The sequence below is a fragment of the Phytophthora infestans genome, genomic scaffold (genome assembly GCF_000142945.1).
Source record: "Phytophthora infestans T30-4 supercont1.12 genomic scaffold, whole genome shotgun sequence".
Classification (NCBI taxonomy): Eukaryota; Oomycota; class Peronosporomycetes; order Peronosporales; family Peronosporaceae; genus Phytophthora; species Phytophthora infestans.
In genome coordinates this window covers 169,769-190,306 of record NW_003303747.1, presented here as the reverse complement: position 1 = coordinate 190,306, position 20,538 = coordinate 169,769, and the positions used below count along the sequence as shown (strand labels likewise).

Below are 20,538 nucleotides of genomic sequence, written 5' to 3'. Positions count from 1 at the left end.
TATCACTTTTAATATAACTAGGCTGCAGCTGTAATATTCAAGTATACATAACAGCGTGGTATCATTTTCAAAAATATGTATCTGAAGCTAGTGCGACATCGTATTATCTATAATATATCTGGTTTTCGCGAAATCCTGGCCATTTAATTTGGAAAAAAATCAAAGCACAGAGGGGAAGTTCAGATTCACTTGTCAATTACCAAGATGCCCAGTACAGCCAGCCAAGTGTTCGACCGCCTCAACCGACAGTGGGAGGACGAGACCTCCAACCTCGTTGTTAGCCACGAGAACTATGGCGATGTCGCTCGCCATATAGAGGAAGAAGCCTCCGATTCTGGCTCACCTATTCTGTCTGAGTATATTGCGGCAGGTGGTGATAGTGCGCTAAAGGGCATGACCAACTTCTCTGCGCCCGAGCTGGATGCGCTTTGGGCTCTTGTGGAATCTGCGGTGACGATTACATGGACGCAAGGTCGTGGGCGTAAACCGTCTGTGTCGGGGAAAGACGCAATGTTCATTACCCTGACCGTGTTGAAGCATTTTGACACATGGCAGAAGCACGCGATCGATTTCAACATCGGGATTTCTACGCTGGAGAAAATGGTTCACCGTGTCATTCAGACAATTGAGCCCGTGCTGTACTCCCAGATGGTCAAGCGCGTAAGGATGTCCGAGCAGATGGAAGCTGGAAACACCTTTACAAACTATCCACATGCTCTCTACGCTACTGACGTCAAGTTCCAGCCAGCATATCGGCCTAGCGGTCGCTTTGCAGAACAGAAGGTTTACTTCTCCGGTAAGCACAAGCTCTATGGGTTCAAGATTGAGTGCTCTGTGACACCACCAGGTGTCGCTGTTGATGTTTCAGATCATTCTCCTGGATCAACGTCGGATCTGACGATGATGCTCGACAGGCTCACGATTCATCGTCAGATGCTGCGCAAGGAGGGCGGGACAACTGCTGAAATGGGAGCTGACCCAACGCAGTTTCCACATATGTGGGCCGTGCTAGTAGACAAGGGTTACCAGGGTGCAGGGCGGGTGCTTCGAACGATCCAGCCAAAGAAACAACCGCGTGGAGGCACTCTTGACCGCGACGATATTTCCCGCAACCGTGCAATTTCTTCAGATCGCGTCCTGGTTGAGAATTATTTTGGCCGGATGTGTATGCTGTGGAAAGCTACCTATGCGACCTTTAAGTGGAACGAGAACCGTTTTGATGGTGTCGCTCGGCTATGTGTGGCGTTGACCAACTTCCATGTAGGTTTGATGCCTCTACGAGCTCACGACAGCGAGCACTACGATATGGTGTTGTCCAAGTATCAGTCAATGGGCGAGCGTGTTCGCACCCAGCGTGCTAGAGCCCAGCGTCTATATCGGGCTCGGCAACAGCAGCGCTCGCGCCCTGGACCATATAGCGTTCGCTCTCGCCTATCCACATCTCAGCGCGAGACCCAATACGAATCGGACGACTCCCTAAATCATGCTTTGTAAGGCACCTTTTCCCGGTCTTATTCTGCTTGCTCCTAGCTTCCTAAGACTAAAGACATTAAATAGATTACTGTTTGCTATACCTCTACGTTTGACTTTCCAACTTGTCGTCAAAATGGATGTAATCAGGCTCCGTGCAGCTAGAAAGGATTAGGCAGCAACTTCAAAGCGGTAAAAACCACGGAAGTCGCTTAATGCCAGTTGCCCACTAATACCACACCACGCGCCGTCTTAAACTCCACAATGCACTACAGGGGTATGCGTGTGACGTTCACAGTACTTCGGCCCGTCACCCCCTTGGCCGATTGATGGCAAGTTGGAAAGTGAGGAAGATGAAGTGTCTAGCTGCTTTATTCGCACTTGTAGAGTACCTGATAGTGTATAGGCAGAACCCAGGTGTCGTTGAAATAGACCGACTCTTGGGTAGAAGCCTCCATAATTAAATTTTTGGGCCACAAATGTAGCCAACTGTTTTTCATAGGATCGTACTTATCCCAGAAGTAACGGCCTGAGCCATGAGATGCAAAAATATAAAAAAACAGCAGGGTACATGCGAAAAAAAAGCATGTGCTTTTCCAAGAATCATGTTTTCCGGAATAAGGCATGGAATTCGCATAAAATTAGATTTTATGCGAAATTAAGCACCATACGCTAAGACACACTTTTTGAGACTGTTATCTATTTGGCACGAAAATTACAAGTAGCGAAAATTTATCTTCCACCGGCGCCTAGCCCCCGCCTGTGGAGACTCTTCAGGATTTGAAAAAATGGACAAATCTCTGTGAACTTGGCCCTCACCCGGATAAAAATTATTTCCAAAGTAAGCATCGTTCGCAAGATTCAGCAAAGGGTTCATCGGCGGAAAACCTCCCGGTTGCCTACAATCAGCGAGCGTCACAGCTACAACGTTAGTCATATTCAGTCATACACCGTCCTAGAAAGAGCTGCAAGTTGCTGGTGTCACACGTGACCGTGTTGGGCTTCTTTTCCTTGATCGCGTCCTTCAGGAGATACACTGTCTTCGACTCCTCAATGAGAATAGAGAACGGCTTCTCTCCGAGGAGCGCGCAGTTTACTAGGACCATCACTCCAAGGACCGACAGATTTTGTTAATGAGGAGAAGTTATACTGGAATTACCGAAGATAATAGCAAACTTACCTAAACAAATTTATGCCCCTGACTCCGGACCTCCCAACTATCCGAACGACGGATACGTGAATGCAAATGCTAAGAGCCACTCATCATCCCCCCCCCTCCGATCGACGGAAGCAATGAACCTGGCGGAGCGAATGCGACGGTCGGCGCGGAAACGTGTGCCCCCTGAATCGGACAGTGACTACAGCGTAGATGACGAGAACAGCGTTAGTGACGGAAGCGAGTTCGCGCTAGGCACGACGTCGAGTTCGACGGAGCATATAGACAAATTCGGCCGCTCGGAAGACCTTCTTCACCAACATTCGACTCTTCCCCCTCCTGACCGCAAACGTGTTCGAGTCGTGGGATGCGTTCGACACGTACATCCGCACATATCAGAGCTTTCCTATACACGTGCAGATCCGACAGGTTAACCGAATTTACTACTTGGTCGGTTACACCCTAGAGGCTCTCAACTCTGAAGATCCCGTCACAGGAGGCGGCAAGTACGACGCAAAGGGAACGCAAAGGCAAGGGAACACACCCGCAAGGCAACCCTACGGCCAGATCCACGATCTAGGCCCTGGATCTACTTAAGCTCGAATATTCGCTTAGGATCCAGAACCAACCACGGACGCAGAGTGAAGGTTCTACCACTGCTGCTCCACCCCATCCCCACGTCTCGCCAAGACACTCAAGCTTCACCACTTGAACGCTTTGGAAGTTACCGAGAGAGCAGATCCCGCCCTACCGACGGGTACACAAGGTGAGGAAAGCTCAGCGGAACACGGATCATCGGGGGACCCCCTCCGTTAGTCGGTGTCTTGGCGCAGTTGGTAAGTTGGATCCAGCAATCTTGCAGATTTTGCTGATCCCGCTACACCACAATGGTGCGCGTGCCCGGATCTTTTGGTGACTCGGGATTTCACCGTGAGTCCCAAGAAGATGCTCAAGTGAAGATTGAGCCAGAGGAAGAGGCGTCGTCGGAGGTCGGAGCGAGGAAGACGCTGCTGAATTGAATGAAACAAGATTCGCGGATCGATGGAGTCCTGGGAGGAACTATGTCGACGGAAGAGAGGTGGATCCGGATCCGGATCTAGAAGAGAAACCTCTCTATCCTCCCCAGGTCCCCTTGGGGACCCCTGTGGATCTTGACGCAAGTCAAGCTCCGCTAACAAAACAAGGGAAAGTGAAGGCGAAACGGTATGCATTTGCAGATTCACCGATTAAGCCAACATCGAGCATCTGAAGGCTTCCATATACTATGTTGCAGACCCGAGTGTATACTCACCTAAGAAGGTTATAGAGCTGATTCTTGCAACGACCGCTCTGCAGAAACAGTTCCGAGGCAAACACAGTGAGAAGAAGGGTAGCCAGCAAATAGGACATGGCAAAGAGGTAGAGGGCAAAGACGGCTCTCGAGAGGACAAGCCTGGTGGGTCCAAGAAAGTGCGGCAATGCTATTTTTGTGGGAACGAAGAACCCATACGGCTGGGTTGTCTTGATAAGTCGAAGATGCAAGCGAAGTGAAGTGTTGGAGATCCCAGGTATCGTCTCGCGACTGTTTGACTGAGGATCGAGTCGTTGCCTCGACTTCAGTGTGCCTAACGGGGGATGATTGGCGCCCCTTCGCGTGCGGAGAATGTGATCGGGGCCTTTCGCGCCTTGGCTCGTCCTTACTACCCTTCTTGGGCGAAGACTTGACCGATGACTTCGGACTTGAAGCAGAACGCTCCATCGAGCGCGAGGAGACGTCATGCGCACTGGTGATCTCGACCGTTTTGACATAGATATAGCGTTGATGATCAGGGTATAAAGCCAAGATAGACCATCCACGTGACCCATAGAAGTACCAGGCTTGTGAAACACCTTGACGCGTAGTTGGGACAGTTCCATGTCTGGTGTAGTGATTTCTCCATAGTTGCGGATAATCGCCCGTCGACAAAGACGCGACATCGCCCAAGATGTCCAAGCGACGAACCCTCGGTCGTGTGATGTACAGTGACTCCAAGGTGCAAGAGACTCGACGGCGTCAGTACCGAGCTCTCAATGGATATTGGATACGGTCCATATGTCACTGAATCCAGGCTGTCCTTATTATTAATAATGGACTGGCCGGATTCGCATTCAGCGGCCAAGAACTGACCATCTATGGTACGAACCCTCGGTGGCGGTTGGAATGAGTTCGCGGGAGACTCAGCGACCCTTGGAAGGAACGTTTACCGTCTGGGACACTGCGCGAGCCGTTAAAGAAACTCATGCGACGGTGCAGACGACGCTTGGCATGCAATAACGGGTCCTTTTTCACTTGATATTTGTATACTTGATTAGGGCTTCTTATTAGGAATATAATCGAAAGGGTACACATAAATACAGAACATAATTTCCACTCAAGCACACAGAGCGACGTCTGGCTTCAAGGTAAGCGTCTGGTCAAGCTTGTTTGAGTGTGTTATGCCTGTCGGTGAGCTCGAAGCTCTGTAGCGAGGGTTCATCCGGCAAGGCCAAAAGACTGTGTATTTTGGCCGATTACTATCGGGAGGTTTTACGTGACGGGTTATCGTTGCCTATTTGCACGACTGAGAGTGCTTGTATTGCATCCCTTTTATTCTTCCAACCGAGTGTTGAACACTCGGTGACCTCGTGAAATGCTTACCCGTGCCTGGTACCTTTCCGCTGTTGGGACCACGAGGATTCATAACACCTATTAGCTTTGCTCGTGCTAGTAGCGTGTTCTAATTTTTACTGATTGGCCTATATAAGTAGTTTACAAGGTTCAGTCTGTCCCGATGCAAGGGCAGAACTGGGGTCTTCAGGTCGGCCCGAACGATCGTTTACTATCCTAGTCGACATGTTGTTGTGGGAACGTCCTAACTACATTTGTAGCTAGCGTTCACGTGGGAATTCCAGCACCACAACTGGTGCCCGCGACCCGAGAACAGATTGTGACCATTGTGAACTATTTGTATGGCCTTTCAGTTTACGAGCTACCAAGAGAAGAAGAACAAGAAAAAGAAAACAAGAAACATGGCGAAAGGACAACCGACGGTACCAGTTACGCCTGCCAAGTCTGGCGGAGCTCGCAACGAGCGTTGAAGCCCGGATGCACGCTTTGCAGCCGCCACCGAGCTTTCGGTGAGCTTTAACGACGAGACAGACATCGGTCCTGATGCCCACGATTATGAATATTACGAGGACAAGACGCCGGCTCCAGAGCCAGTCGCAGCGACACTGGAGACGGCCACGCTATCATCTGGGCCGAGCGGGACGACCAAGTCCCTTTCGAGGAACCTCGCCGACGAGCTAGATGACGTTGCGGGACCGGAACCGGCTTATTAAGATTATGACGATGGAACCGAGGGTTCTTAACCTTCGGTGGCGAGTGGAAAGCATTCAGCATTGCTGAAAGCACCTCGCCCACCTATCAACGGTGATACACCAGCCACCAAGCGCGCTTTCGACCGCGTACAAGCGCTGATGCAGAATGATGAGTGGATGCAGCTGATCAAGCCCATCCCCAAAAGAAAAGCCGACTGGTCTGCGCTTGCGCAGGAACTTCAATACCCAGTCAGCTCGGTGTCGACTAGTCAAGTTGCCGAGGATTCAGTTTCGCTACTGTTGCCGCTGGGCTTAGAGGATGATACGTACCCATCGACGATGTCGCTCCAAGACTGGCGTCCTCATAAAACCGGAGCTGCTCTCCAGAAATGGATGAAGAAGCTTCGGAAGGCATTTGGCGCTGTCGGCATCAACGCTGGAAAGCAGCCTGTGAGCCGACCCATCATTCAAGATGAAGATCCGTCCACGATTCCGCTGCCGCAGACACCCCCAACGACTCGACCAAGCGTAGAGCTGTGCGCGGTGCCTTTGGCACTACCGAAGCTTCACCGTACTTTCAAGACTCGCACATGATTACGCCACGTTCGGAGAGCCGTATGCAACGTGTTTACGCTGGTAACGAGGGTTCGTTCGGTCGCCGATGCGGTGCGCGAGCTCCCAAAGATGGTGCCGGACGTCGTCAAGTCGACAGCTATGGTCCGTCCAGTGACGATGACATTTTGGTGCGTACATTCGACGAGGAAGGTCCTCAAGTCGAGTTGATGCGTCAGCTGAAAGAGCAGGCGACGCTGAACGACGTAGACCCGACACCGAGGATTGAAATGGCGTCGCACCGACCATTGGATCGCATCAAGCCGCTCTCAGGCTCTCGCAACAACAGCGAGAGCTGTTTGCAGTGACTCCGTGGGTTCGTCTACGAAATGACTGGAACTCACACAGATGCCGACAAATGGTGCATTCCATTTGAGCTTAGTCTCCGGGACGGATCCATTCATTGGTTCCGTCAACTTCCGAAGAAGACGAAGCGCAACTGGAAGCTATTGAGCGATGCGTTCATCCGCTATTACTGCTCGCAGTTCACGCAGACAGCACTGTCCCGGTACTACTCTGCAAAGCGGGAACGTAACGAACATCTATGCGACTACATATACAGGATGAATGGCTACGCTCGGACCGCCCTTCTACAGTGGTCGCGACGCGAAAGAACACGTACAGCAGTTTCTTGCAACGTGCGACGATGAAAAGTTGGCGGAGAGTCTCTACCACGCTCGGGACACCGACATTCACGAGCTCGAAGAGATCATCGAAGATGTTCTCAAGGGCAAGGAGAGAATGACCAAGCGTGACGGTGAGTATAGATACTCCAAAAGTCGTGATGCGCGGCGTGACGATGCGTACGCCCGCAACAATCGGCGTGATGACCGTCGCCGCGATGACAACCGCAATAAACCAAGACTGATGCTCATTGAAGCCACGGTGGATAACCTACTAGATGAATTAGAGGGCCGTGAAGCTGCTCAAGGGGGCACCGAGTATTCAAACGAAGATCCGAACGCTTACAACGATGTCCAAGACGTGTACAACGACTTTCAGCCCGATAATACGGATGGTGATTACTCATTGGATGAAAATGACCGATACCTCGCCGCTGCTAGCGAAAATGAGTACCGTGCAGCTGCTGAAGGCACCTACGCACGTTCAGACAACCATCAACCACGTGGAAACACGCCTGATCGCGAGAATGGCTTCAATCAAGATCGCCGAGGTGGTGACCGTGGGTTCACTCAGGACCAACGCGGTTGATGTGACTTCAACCGCGACAACCGACGCCCATAGTACGGACAATGCGCGGTGTGCGGCGGCATGAGTCACTCCGCCCACTACTGTAACAAGCGATTCAAGTTCTGCAAACAGCTCCACGATGCTGGACAATGCGAAATTTTCTGCAACCTTCAAGACCTTGCTAAATTCGTGCGTACTAAAGGCACGAAGGAGGAACTCCCGCCAGAGCTCAAGGCCGTCGTTCAAGAACGTCATTTAAACTAGGCAGCCCGCCAACTACAACTGGGTTGGTCCCTATCGGGCTGCCACAGCTAACCGAGCCTTCAATGGAAGCAGAGCGAATGGCCTGATAATTAAGTAACAAGTGTGAACGAGACGGAAAATGAAAAGGAGAGGAGTAGAATCCTCGGTAGAGGTGTTGAGGAGATAGTGGAGTGTGCTGATGCTGATGAGAGCACCATCGAGGGTTCGTTCGGTGTGGTTTTTCGAGTGCAGCGCGAGACGAACCCAATGGTCACTCCAAGATGATGAAGTTGAACCCTGGCGAGAGACAGGGGTGGTGGTCGGCCAAGAAATTCGACCGACGGATCAGAATGAGAGCTCTGGTGCAAGGCGCTGTAAACGACAAGCGGACGAGGATTTTCCTCGACACAGGAGCGAACGTTAGTGTGATCACTGACGCCTTTGCCAAGAAGCTACGGCTCCGAGATGTACCCGATCACGGACGCCGCATTGACATTCAAGGAATCAACGAAGGCAAGGTGTCTACGACGCGACGAGCGTGCGTCAAGATTACGCTATGAGGGAGATGGTCGTCAGAGTCGTCCAGCTCGTCGTCTGACTCCTTGCCACATGATCGAAGGCGCTTGTGGGACTTCCCATGGGCCACTTGGTGAGCGGCCTTGGCCAAAGCTGCAGGGAGAGCTTGAGGATCGTCCGAAGACGCGGCAGCAGACTGTATGCACTGCAAAGCGACCTACGTCTCTTGATCCAAGTCCAGGGCGTCCAGGTCCAGCTCACCCGCAGTCAGACCTATCGCGAAGGATTGTGAACGAACGTTAGTTGCTAAACACACAATGGAAAGAGCAGCATTAGGAACGTACCGTCAACAGCCAGACGCAGTACCCTGGGATCCATCCCGGCCCGACTCACGTGTGCACGGAGGGTGCGATTCACTAGGAGGAGGCGAGTGTTACGGTCTTGCGGGTTCTCGAGGACCTTGAGCGTGTCGTTGTCAACATACTTGCCCTTGGCAAGCTTGACCAAAAGGAGATGAAGCTTCCGAGTCTGCTCGGTATTCGCACCGATCGAAGACTTGTACACCTCGCGTTCACAGGCCAGCTTCTTGTTCAGCGTGGCGATAAATGCGTCCCGAGCTTGAACCTCGCAGTGCAAACGATTCAAGTCTTCTGAATGCTGCTCCATGGTGGCCTGAACACTTGCGAGCATGGCGTCGTTTTTGGCGTTCGACTCGCGGAGAATCTTGACGTTCGTGTGAAGGGCGATTTCAGCGTTGGCAGCCTTGAGGAACGCCTCCGCGTTCTCCCGAGCCATGCTTTCGGGTGCCACCGAGCGTACGGCGGCAGCAGCCTCGGTCTGAGCAAACCACAACTGACGCTTTAAGCTGGCAACTCGGTCGGGTAATGCCGACACCGCGTCAGGAAGAGGCTGTACAGCAGCGAGGACACCTTCGAAACCAACGGCAGTCTCGAGGCGACGTTGAGCGCGGACATCGCCGTGGAAAGGAGGCGCAACGCTGAGCTGCACTTGGTGATGAGCCATCGCAGTCAAGTACGGAATTATCGAGGTCATCATGTGATCGACCGATGCCTCCGTACTTCAAGCCAGCATGGCGCGCAGTGAATGATCGGTGAGTGGTAGAGGACCAGCAGCAGGCGCAGGAGGGCTAGCAGGAGCCATCTCCGTAGATTCAGCGACGACAGGAAGTGCCGCAGGAGCTGCCACAGGGGGTGAAAAGTCCGGGGCAGGATGCGCCGGAGGTCCGGCTGATGACGTTGCCGTCGGAGGAAGTGTAGCAGGCTGAGGGGCGTTCGAAACCTCGGTGTCGCCCTCCTGAGAGACAAGATGAGTAATTCATGGTGATGAGCAAGGCGCCGATGATTCAAGAGGAAGATGAGCTGACTTACCTCCTGCTGTTCACGTTCACGACGTTGGCGAGGATTGAGACGATGAAGCGCGCTGCTCACGGCTCGATTCAAACGCTTGGACATGCGGTGACTGGATGGTGAATTGGAGAATAAAGACATGTCACAACGGGCACCAGTACCGTGGCTTCCTTTGCGACAGGTACACTTGTGGTGTAGTGATTTCTCCGTAGTTGCGGATAATCGCCCGTCGACAAAGACGTGACACCGCCCAAGATGTCCAAGCGACGAACCCTCGGTCGTGTGATGTACAGTGACTCCAAGGTACAAGAGGCTCGACGGCGTCAGTACCGAACTTTCAACGGATATTGGATACGGTCCATATGTCACTGAATCCAGGCTGTCCTTATTATTAATAATGGACTGGCCGGATTCGCATTCAGCGGCCAAGAACTGACCATCTACGGTACGAAACCTCGGTGGCGGTTGGGATGAGTTCGCGGGAGACTCAGCGACCCTTGGAAGGAACGTTTACCGTCTGGGACACTGCGCGAGCCGTTAAAGAAACTCATGCGACGGTGCAGACGAATCTTGGCATGCAATAACGGATCCTTTTTCACTTGATATTTGTATACTTGATTAGGGCTTCTTATTAGGAATAGAATCGAAAGGGTACACATAAATACAGAACATAATTTCCACTCAAGCACACAGAGCGACGTCCGGCTTCAAGGTAAGCGTCTGGTCAAGCTTGTTTGAGTGTGTTATGCCTGTCGGTGAACTCGAAGCTCTGTAGCGAGGGTTCATCCGGCAAGGCCAAGAGACTGTGTATTTTGGCCGATTACTATCGGGAGGTTTTACGTGACGGGTTATCGTTGCCTATTTGCACGACTGGGAGTGCTTGTATTGCATCCCTTTTATTCTTCCAACCGAGTGTTGAACACTCGGTGACCTCGTGAAATGCTTACCCGTGCCTGGTACCTTTCCGCTGTTGGGACCACGAGGATTCATAACACCTATTAGCTTTGCTCGTGCTAGTAGCGTGTTCTAATTTTTACTGATTGGCCTATATAAGTAGCTTACAAGGTTCAGTTTGTCCCGGTGCAAGGGCAGAACTGGGGTCTTCAGGTCGGCCCGAACGATCGTTTACTATCCTAGTAGACGTATTGTTGTGGGAACGTCCTAACTACATTTGTAGCTAGAGTTCACGTGGGAATTTCAGCACCACACGGCTCTCAGCCACACCCACAGTAACTTGTGCGTCCAAAGTTCACTGGGATTTGCATCCCTTTGCTCACAACTGTGTTGGTCGCAAAAACCTACACTTAGAGCTACCCTAGCTCCCGCGCTAGCGAGCGTACAGTGCTTTGGCACAGGGTGCAATAGCATCCAAACGTGTGGAATTCACTCACAGCTCGCACCGGAGGACACGACAGTCCTGGCAAACGCGTCCGCAGCATGGTGTCCCCCGCGAGGGACGCCATTGGGAAGGGGAGCTCCCAGCTCCTCTCGGGCCATGCCTTTGGCTCCAGCAAGGATCCATACTTGCAGGCGGAGCTTCTGCCACGCTCTCTTCGCGTCTTGGCCGGCATGCCAACGGCGCGTAGGTGTCCTTCATCGACAGCGTGTACCGTGATGGTACTCAGGCGTGGTGCAGGTGTCTCCCATCGACACCATGTATCGTCCGGTACTAACCTTTGGTGCAGCACGCCCACCGCAAGGTTGCCATGTTTGGTAGCAACAGCTTCTGCTGTGCTGTCGGCTGAACTGGGTCATTCCAGTGCTCGCATCATGCACGACGCATGTGCAAACACAGTGTACAGGTCCATGAGCCCGTACACCAGGTACGCTGCGTACGACCCGTACCACAACTTTCATAAGTGCTCCGTGCACTTCGTGTATGTCATGCACGACGAGTTCATTGCGCATAACTCTCAGCAGGCCGCTCCACAGCAGCCAGTCGATGCACGGTACGTGCGCTGACTCACAGCGCATACATCCAGAGCAGCATCGGGCCCTAGTATGGCGCATATCCTTTGCACCCATACCAGTGTCTGTCATAGACACCATGTACCTTAAAGGTACTCGACCGTGGTGGGGCATATCTCACCACCATGCCACTACGGCGTTGGTGTCTGGCATTGACACCGAGTATTCATGCGGTACGGAGCCATGGTGAGGCAAGCAGCCATCACGACGGTGTCATGCTCGGCGCGACACCAGTTACGACTGCGTGTGTTGCCTCGACCACCACCTGGCCAGTTGTGTGTGTACTCGCGCACCACACTTGGGTATGGCATTAAACCCGGCGCGTTGCGTACAACACGTACCGCAACCGCTTTGTCAGCGGGTGAGACTTTCCGTGCACCCCGCTCAACAGGTCGTTCATGACCAAGGGACCTGTGCGGTGATTGCACCAGGTTCGCGCTTCGGCTAGTGTGTGGCTGCATGCAACCACAACACTGCTGATGCGCTCAGCGATTCCGATGCACCTAGCGTCAGTGGCATCGTCGCCGCTCTGTCTTGTTTGGCTAGAGCTGCGGCAGCTCTAGCCCCCCTGTTTGCCTCCAGTATGCGGTCGATGCACATCGGCGCCTGGTTACGTTTGGAAATTGGTCTTACCGCAAGACCAGGGAGGAAAGGTATTTCCAAGCCTCTCCCCCACTTTAACTTGATACCATTGGGTCTCTCGTGGCCTGTGATAGCCACTGGCAGGAACACCGGCTGTACAGTACACTGCGCCGGCATGGACGGCCGCGGCGGACGTGCCGACCGAAGGCATCCAGCCCGGTGCGGAGCTATGTTACCCGCCTTGGTTATGGAACTCTGTATCCACCTTGGTTGTGGAACTCTGTTATGTGTAAAACTATTTTACCCACACCGGAAGCGCATACAGCGACTTCCTTATCAGTTATGGTCTGAGTGACCTGGCGTGTGGCGCTGTGTTACCCACACAGGAAGCATGGTCAATGCCTTCCTCTTCAGTTATCGTCTGGGCGACTGCGTGTGGTACTGTGCTACCCACACAGGAAGCGCATCCAGCGTCTTCCTCTTCAGTTAAGGTCTGGGCGACCGTGTGGTCCTAAGTTACCCACCTGGTTAGCGCTTATAGTCATAACCACTGTCGGAGCCCGTATGGTGCGACGACCATCGGCGTTGGACGCTGCTGGTGTAGCAGGTCCACATGTCGGGCAAAAGACCCATGCCCTTGGTGGAGCATGGTCTTTCTGTACGCAGAGCTGTCGGTGCGTCAATTGCTCCGTGACGCTTCTGCGTCCTGGGGGTCTGAATAAGACGCCCTAGGCATGACGCAGGTGGGAACATGACTCACCAATGCTCCGCCATAGACCTGGACTGGTAGGTCCTTCTCAGCCTTGCCACACCAAAATCTGCGTTGTGCCTTATGTTCGACACAGCCATATTGTTCATGGTGAGAGCTGCGAGCGACACCGCGGTGCGTGAGTTCATCGAACCCAAACGTTCAGGTCCGTTGGGGACCATTGGTACTCCCTTCACCGCACCAAAGGCTAGTCCACCAAGGACCAGCCCACGACCGCCACCCTGACGTAGAGTGCAGTCGGGTGTCGCTATGGCAAGCAACGTTCCGGCGGCGTAGCAACGCCCCAGAACTCATCAAACGCTCAAGGGCTACCGTACCCCCGTACACCGAGTGTACAACCAGCTGCCCATCACGACCCTTCACCGCTTTGATAAACACGTCTCTCTGGGCTAAACCCCATGGTGTGCACAACCTGCACATCCATCACGAAGGCTTAGCGCTTTTAAGTAGGGCATACCACCTCTACTGGTGACCGGGGAGGCTTCGTCCACCTGACCGTGGCCTGCGCCACCGGACCTAGGGTCCACGGGCTGTCTTCTTCCCGAGGATTGGCGAGGGAAATACAGGCCGGTAGTGTCCATGCCCGCCGTATCCGTAGCAGCGGACCAAGCTCTCGATCGAGGTTAGGTCTATGGGCTCGGGATCGCTGTACGCACCGCTATAAAAGGGCTGCGTCACAGCAGGAAGAACAGCGTCATTGCTGCGATGGTCTGCCTGAGGAGTACCAGCCTGCTTGTGGATGTACTCTTCATGGAGGTCGATTCGAATTGCATCCTCCATAGATGTCGCTTGCACCCGGAATAGCTGGGTGCAAACAGGGCCGACCTTCAGGTCGTCCACGAAGAGTGTTGTCTTGATGTGTTCAGCAGAGGATTCCGTGCCAGAGATTGCACCAACGTGCGCATCTCTTGCACGTACACCTGCAGCTCACGTTTACCCTTGCTTACACGCGAGAAAGCGTGCACTGGCGGAGCTCGTTGCTCGCCGGTATGAACGCGACTCGAAGCAGCTCACACAACTAAGCCCAGGATGCAAAGCATCCAGGAGATGTCGTCCTCCTGGTGTATGCCCAGTGCTTAACACGTCCACCAAGGTTGGACAGGGCATAAGTCACCCAAAGTGTCTCGTCCGAGATGAGACCCGCCTTCATGGCGATCTCCCCCTCACGGACCCAAAAGCCAAGAGTCTCTCCTTCCTTCCCCTCCAGCGCGGAGACCTCCAGTTTTATTGGCTTAGGCCTGGTTGCCTGGGGAGCGGCCATCGAGGCCTCCGAACTCCCGCGGTCGTGAGCGATGAGACCACGCTCGTAGGTCTCAAACACGGCCACGCGTTCGTGTTGCTCGGCAGGCGTCGCCACCGCCAAGCTGCGGAGGACATCTTGTCCAAAGATGCATCCCATCTTCCGAACACACTCGTACTGTGAGTCGTTCAAGCGAGTAAACCCACTTCGGTCCATCGTGGCTCAAACGTTGAGCGCACAGAGGTTTCAGGCAGTTCAATCTACCCGTGAAGGCGTGGGATTGACTACGAGTGCTACCAAGTGTGACGGGATCACACAGCACCTTGCACAGAGAAAGTGCTTGAGGGCATTTACTACCCGAGTAAACGTTAGTCCACGTGTTCCCGGTCTCAGAGGGAACGGTTTGCTACTAAGAGGAGTAGATGTAAGACTGATGTATTTATAAGTAAGCTTAGCTTGGGTCCAATACAAACTAGAGGTTACATACAGTGGAGCTAAGTAGTCATGCCCTGACTGCCACCAAGCGCATGTATCAGGTGTCCACAAGAGTGACGGGTCACTCTTTATGTGACATGGAACCCGTTACAGAGACCGTATTCCCTGAACAGCCGCAAACTACCCGTCGGGTCCATATCCAAGGGTCGGGTACTACCCGACCGGAGGTTTACGACAAAGTGTAGCCCTTCCTTGCTAGCGGGGCGGGCATCGGCGCAAAACACACATAGTGCAAATACGTATGCCCTAAGCATGGGCGTTCGCTTCTCACGTGCGCTAACGTTTAAAATATTAAAATATTCCCTCTTTCTTACGAAGCAACAGGTAAAAAGTTCGTAAAAACGAATCCACGGTGACTTCGTTGTTTCGGAGTTTTACCAACGTTCCAATGTGTTTATTGCGCTGCAATGGGAAACCGTTGCGTCGCAGCTGAGTAAAAAAATAAAGGAAGTGAGTACAGTACTGCACCCCGTTTTCGCGGGGGTGGACCATATAGGATTTGCAAATAAATCAGATTTTAGCTTTCGAACTTTAGTTCATTTAGATTCAGGATCATCACATCCGGAAGTTTATCAAAGGTCGAAGGGCGCGAGAACGGGATGCAGTACTGTATTTTACCAGACTGGCTAACCGACTGTACACTTATACTCCCCAACATGCATAAAATGGACTTAGCCGACGGTCTTGGCAGCACTCGCTCGGAATTAATTTCTAATCCCAGACACAGCGCCCCCCGAGCGCAGCGCAGCGAATGGCGTCCCTACAACACAACTACAGCGTCACGACAGCTCTTGCAGCAACACAATGGGGTTTGTAGCACCACAACGAGTGCCACAAGAAGCAACTCTAGAAGAGTCGATAGTAATCTATTCGTGATATATTTCAGAAACCTCGAAACTTACGATTCCACTTTGACAAAATTTGTGATAGGAGAAGGCACATTCTGCGACGATTCAATTGAAACAAAGAGACTTGAGAGATAAATGAATCGAGACAACACAGATGCAGGCGCTTGTACCAGTACCGCTAGTGAAGATCTAACGCCCCTAGCGCCTCCATCCCCTCCTGCCACACGTAAAGAATGGAACACCCGTCGAGACAATTGACGCTTGCCTCAAGTCGTCTAGGCTGTGGCCCCCATTCCAGACGTTCCGTCTTACGGAAAACATGCGAGTGCACATTGCTGATACTGCAGACACTGCTGAGGAAATGGCTGCGTTCTCCGAGTTTCTGCTGCAAGTCGGGGAGGGAAGGCATGATGTAAACCCTTCACTAGGAAGCGATTACATGCAGATCCCGCGCGATATGCTGATTGAGAATCCTCCTCTGCCAGAGGACGAGGACCAGGAAATTCGTCCTGGCGTTATTCCAAGAGGCATGGATCGGATCATTGACGGGATGTATGGCGAGATTAATAACCCCAAGGTTGCTACCGACGAGTATTTCGCTAACTGAACGATCCTCACGACCACGAACGCAATCGTGCACCGCATCAATGAAGCGGTGACCGACCGATTAGCTGGACATGCGCGGGAATACATGTCTTTCGACTCTGTACAAGACGCCGGTGTCGGCAATTTCTTCGAGCAGGAGGTACTCCACTCGATAAATGTCAGTGGAATGCCTCCCCACAAGTTGACTCTCAAGGTAGGAATGCCTATCATGATGATGCGGAACTTAAATCCAGATCTAGGGTTGTGCAACGGAACACGGTTTCGAATCGTGGCCCTCAAGCCACATGTTATCCACGCCACAATCATGACCGGTGAGCGACAAGGGCAACATGTGTTGATTCCCCGCATTGTTTTCATCAGTGACGGAGACATTCGGAGCTTTCCGTTTCATTTGAGACGCAAGCAGGTTCCTGTCCAACCGGCCTTTGCGATGACCATTAACAAAGCGCAAGGACAAACGGTGCAGTACTTGGGGCTGTATCTAGCTACGCCTTGCTTCTCCCACGGGCAGCTGTACGTGGCGATGTCGCGAGTTACTTCAAGATCAAGATTCAAGGCGCTGGTCGAGTATTCAAAGCTGGAGGAGGAGGATAGGTCTACACCCAGAACATTGTCTACAGACATATCTTTGGTTCGGAGTAGGAATGCTCAATTTCATATGCATTTAATACATCACGCTTACATAAATCATGTTTACGCCGGAGCGCAGCGAAGGCGGGAGCCCGTTTCCCCTTGGACTAAAACCTGCCACCTCCGCCGCGTAGCGACGGCGAACGGCTAGTCTTACCCCCCTACTGGAGTGTGCTCTGCGTTCTTCCGTCCGCGGCTAGGGTTCTAAAAGGTAACGCAAATACGCGCGTTCTACTGGCTGCCGAGCGCAGCGAAGGCGGCCTCGATTCGCTAAAATGCTGCCGAGCGCAGCGAAGGCGGCCCCCATTGGCTAAAACATACATTATGTTTCTTACACATTATATGTGGTCTACACATCGTACTTAAATACACCGTCCAAATTCTTTTGCCCCATTTTCAACTGTGGACCGCCACCTCACGCGAAGGGTGATGCCTGGGTGCACGTTAGTTAGCATTATTAAAAGGCGCCGATGAGCACACATGTATGTGGTGTAGCGGGATCAGCAAAATCTGCGAGATTGCCAGATCCAACTTACCAACTGCGCCCAGACACCGACTAACGGAGGGGGTCCCCCGATGATCCGTGTTCTGCTGAACTTTCCTCACCTTGTGTACCCGTCGGAAGGGCGAGATCTGCTCTCTCGGTAACTTCCGAAGAGTTCAAGTGGTGAAGTTTGAGTGTCTTGGCGAGACGTGGGGATGGGGTGGAGCAGCAGTGGAAAATCTTCACTCTGCGTCCGTGGATTGTTCCGAATCCTAAGCGAATATTCGAGCTTATGGATCCGGGGCCTAGATCGTGGATCTAGCCGTAGGGTTGCCTTGCGGGTGTGTTCCCTTGCCTTTGTAGTTCCTTTGCGTCGTACTTGCCGCCTCCTGTGACGGGATCTTGAGAGTTGAGAACCTCTAGGGTGTAACCGACCAAGTAGTAAATTCGGTTAGCCTGTCGGATCTGCACAAGTAAAGGAAAAGCTCACTAGGTTGTAGGATCTGGCCAATGTATTATCCAGTTATCACTACCAACACTAGATTCGCAATTCCCAACCTTCTCCTAGCTCGTACGGCCAATGTAGTTCCGGTTCTTGAGGGCAGGAAGGCACTTGCGTGTTACTGAGCAAATTGAGGTCTGTATTGATACTTAAGCCTATACCTGCCTGGATTTCTACCTTCTATGTCTTTCACTTGTTAAATCCCTTACCAGGCTCGGCTGCATGTCCCTTCTTCCCTTGATCCATCATCCCAGCTGTATTATCATCAGATCCACCGGATCCATGGCGTAATCATTATGGTCACCCTATTATGGGTACACTCATCAGGATCCAGGTCGCTTGGATCCACTTCGCTGTAAGTGTACACTCGTCGTGGATCTGAGCTCTCCAATCATCCAACATCATCTCGCAACCGTCTGTGATCTCCCTTGTCCCACGAAAGTTCGAGATCCACTGCATCCATCATCCCCATACTTCGAGATCCACTGCATCCATCATCCCCGTACTCTGGATCCAGGTCCCTCAAGGCGGGATCCTCCCTCCTTGGATTCGAACTCGGAAGTATGGGATCCGGGGTACCTCGCGGTGGATCTTGACTTTTCATTAGCTGTGGCTACTAGATCCACCTTCAGAGGGCACCTACCATCCTTCCTTCATAGGATCCACACCCGATTCACTCTTGTATAGTATATCCCATATCCATTTAAGTGAATCCAGGTAAGGGTGGATCCGAGGTAAGTCTTGGTGGATCTTGCCTTCTCGTACAATCGCTCAAACCCAGATCCATCGTCACTTCATACGGGGTGCTGCTCGTCATGGCTGATCCACCACAGGCAACTTGCATCCGTGCCACCAACCCAAATCCTCTCTAATCACTTGAAATTGTCACTGATTCGGGATAGTGACCCCGCGTCAGGCCCATTCTCTTATTTCTGAGAAAGCACTTCACCACAATCGCCTCCTGTACGTTGTCGGCGCTGCACAACAGCGCTCACGGCGTGCAATACCAGCATCCACAACCGCTTTCTCCCCTTCGCGACACATGTCTCCCGCCAAGCGTACCGGCAAATCGTCGGGCAAGGCCCCATCCACCACACCTCCGGTCAGTCCGTCTTCCATGTCGCCCACCGATCTGCGGGTTCTAGCCCAGGCTCTTTCCGATCAGGTGCAAACCCTGACGGCGGAGCTCCAGACGGCTCAAGATGCCCAAGACCAAGCTGCGTCTCTGCACACTACCCAACTTCAGACCTTGCGAGCCCAAATCCATGACCAGGCTATGGAGATCCAGGGGTGGGAGCACCGTGCGGCCTCTCGGTCGCAGGACCTGCGACTCTTGTTGGCTGATCAGGCGGTCGAGATCCGCGACCTGACCGGACGGCTGGATCGCGCCTCCCGTCAGCGAGATGTCATGCGGGATGACAACGACCATCTCCTTAGGGAGATGGCACTCGCTGGATCTGAGATCCACCAGCTCCAATCCCGGATCCACGACCTCGAGCGGGATCTGGAGGATTCTCAGACTGCTAGGGCAGCCACGGACGAGAGCTTGGACCGTCTCCGTGACGAGTTGCGTCTGACCCAGGAGGAGGTGGTGACCAACGACTATGTGGGATCCACCCATGGCGGATCCGCCTTAGGGTCGGCGCGTGGAGGGTCCCCCGCGCCAAATCCACCTCCCTCATCGCCAGAAGTACCCTGGCTCAACTCTCTGAGGAGTTGCAAGATACCAAGGAGTCGCTCGAGAAAGCGTCTGCCGGACGAGATTACGCGCTCGAAGAGTTCGTGCGTATAACTCAGCTGCGCGACGAGATCCAAGCGAAGCTGGCGGACAGCGAACTCCAGCGAAACAAGGCGGCTACCGAGTGGGCGGCTGCCAAGCGTGCACAAACAGAGCTGGAATTCAAGCTTCGCCGCACGAGTACGTGGATCCTCTTTTAGCCCTTGCTAGTAACCCCATATTCACTCGTTATTGTCCATCCAGGTGACAAATTGAAAGAAGCCGATGCGACCGCCGCGAAACTCCGGGATCAACTCGCTGCAGCCCAAACTCAGCAGCAACAGCTGGTCCTGGAGCGCGATCGTGGCTTATCGGAGCGGGATTTGGCTCGTCGACGACTGGCGCTGGTGACAGCTGCCGTGTCGGATCCCCTTCCTCCCTTGTCGGGACCTTCTCGTGCTGCCAGCGTCTCGGCTCCTCTCCTGTCTGTAAGTGGGGCAGATTATCAGCTGCGAAACGTCCGCGTAGTGCGTCTCCCGCACCTAGCACCGGATCCCCCCGTCCCCGTAAGCAAGCTCGAGCTTCCCCAAAAGCCAAACCCAAAACGACTCCGGTCTCTAAAACGGCTTCGCAAGCGGGATCTACCTCTGCGTCCAAGGCGGGATCCACATCCGCGTCCAAGACTTCCGCTTCCCCCTCGAAGTCGGGTGCAGGATCCAAGTCTGGATCCACCGCTAGAAAATAAAATCTACCTCGGTGTCCAAGGCTGGATCTGCCACTACGTCCAAGTCTGGATCTGGACCCCAGACTGGGTCTACGGCGGA

At 53.1% G+C, this 20,538-nt stretch overlaps 1 pseudogene; it reads right to left on the bottom strand.

Moving 5' to 3' along the window:
* Positions 1 to 2,272: 2,272 nt before the first annotated feature.
* On the bottom strand, positions 2,273 to 2,576 carry PITG_22838 (annotated as a pseudogene; the record flags this gene model as incomplete).
* Positions 2,577 to 20,538: the final 17,962 nt, after the last annotated feature.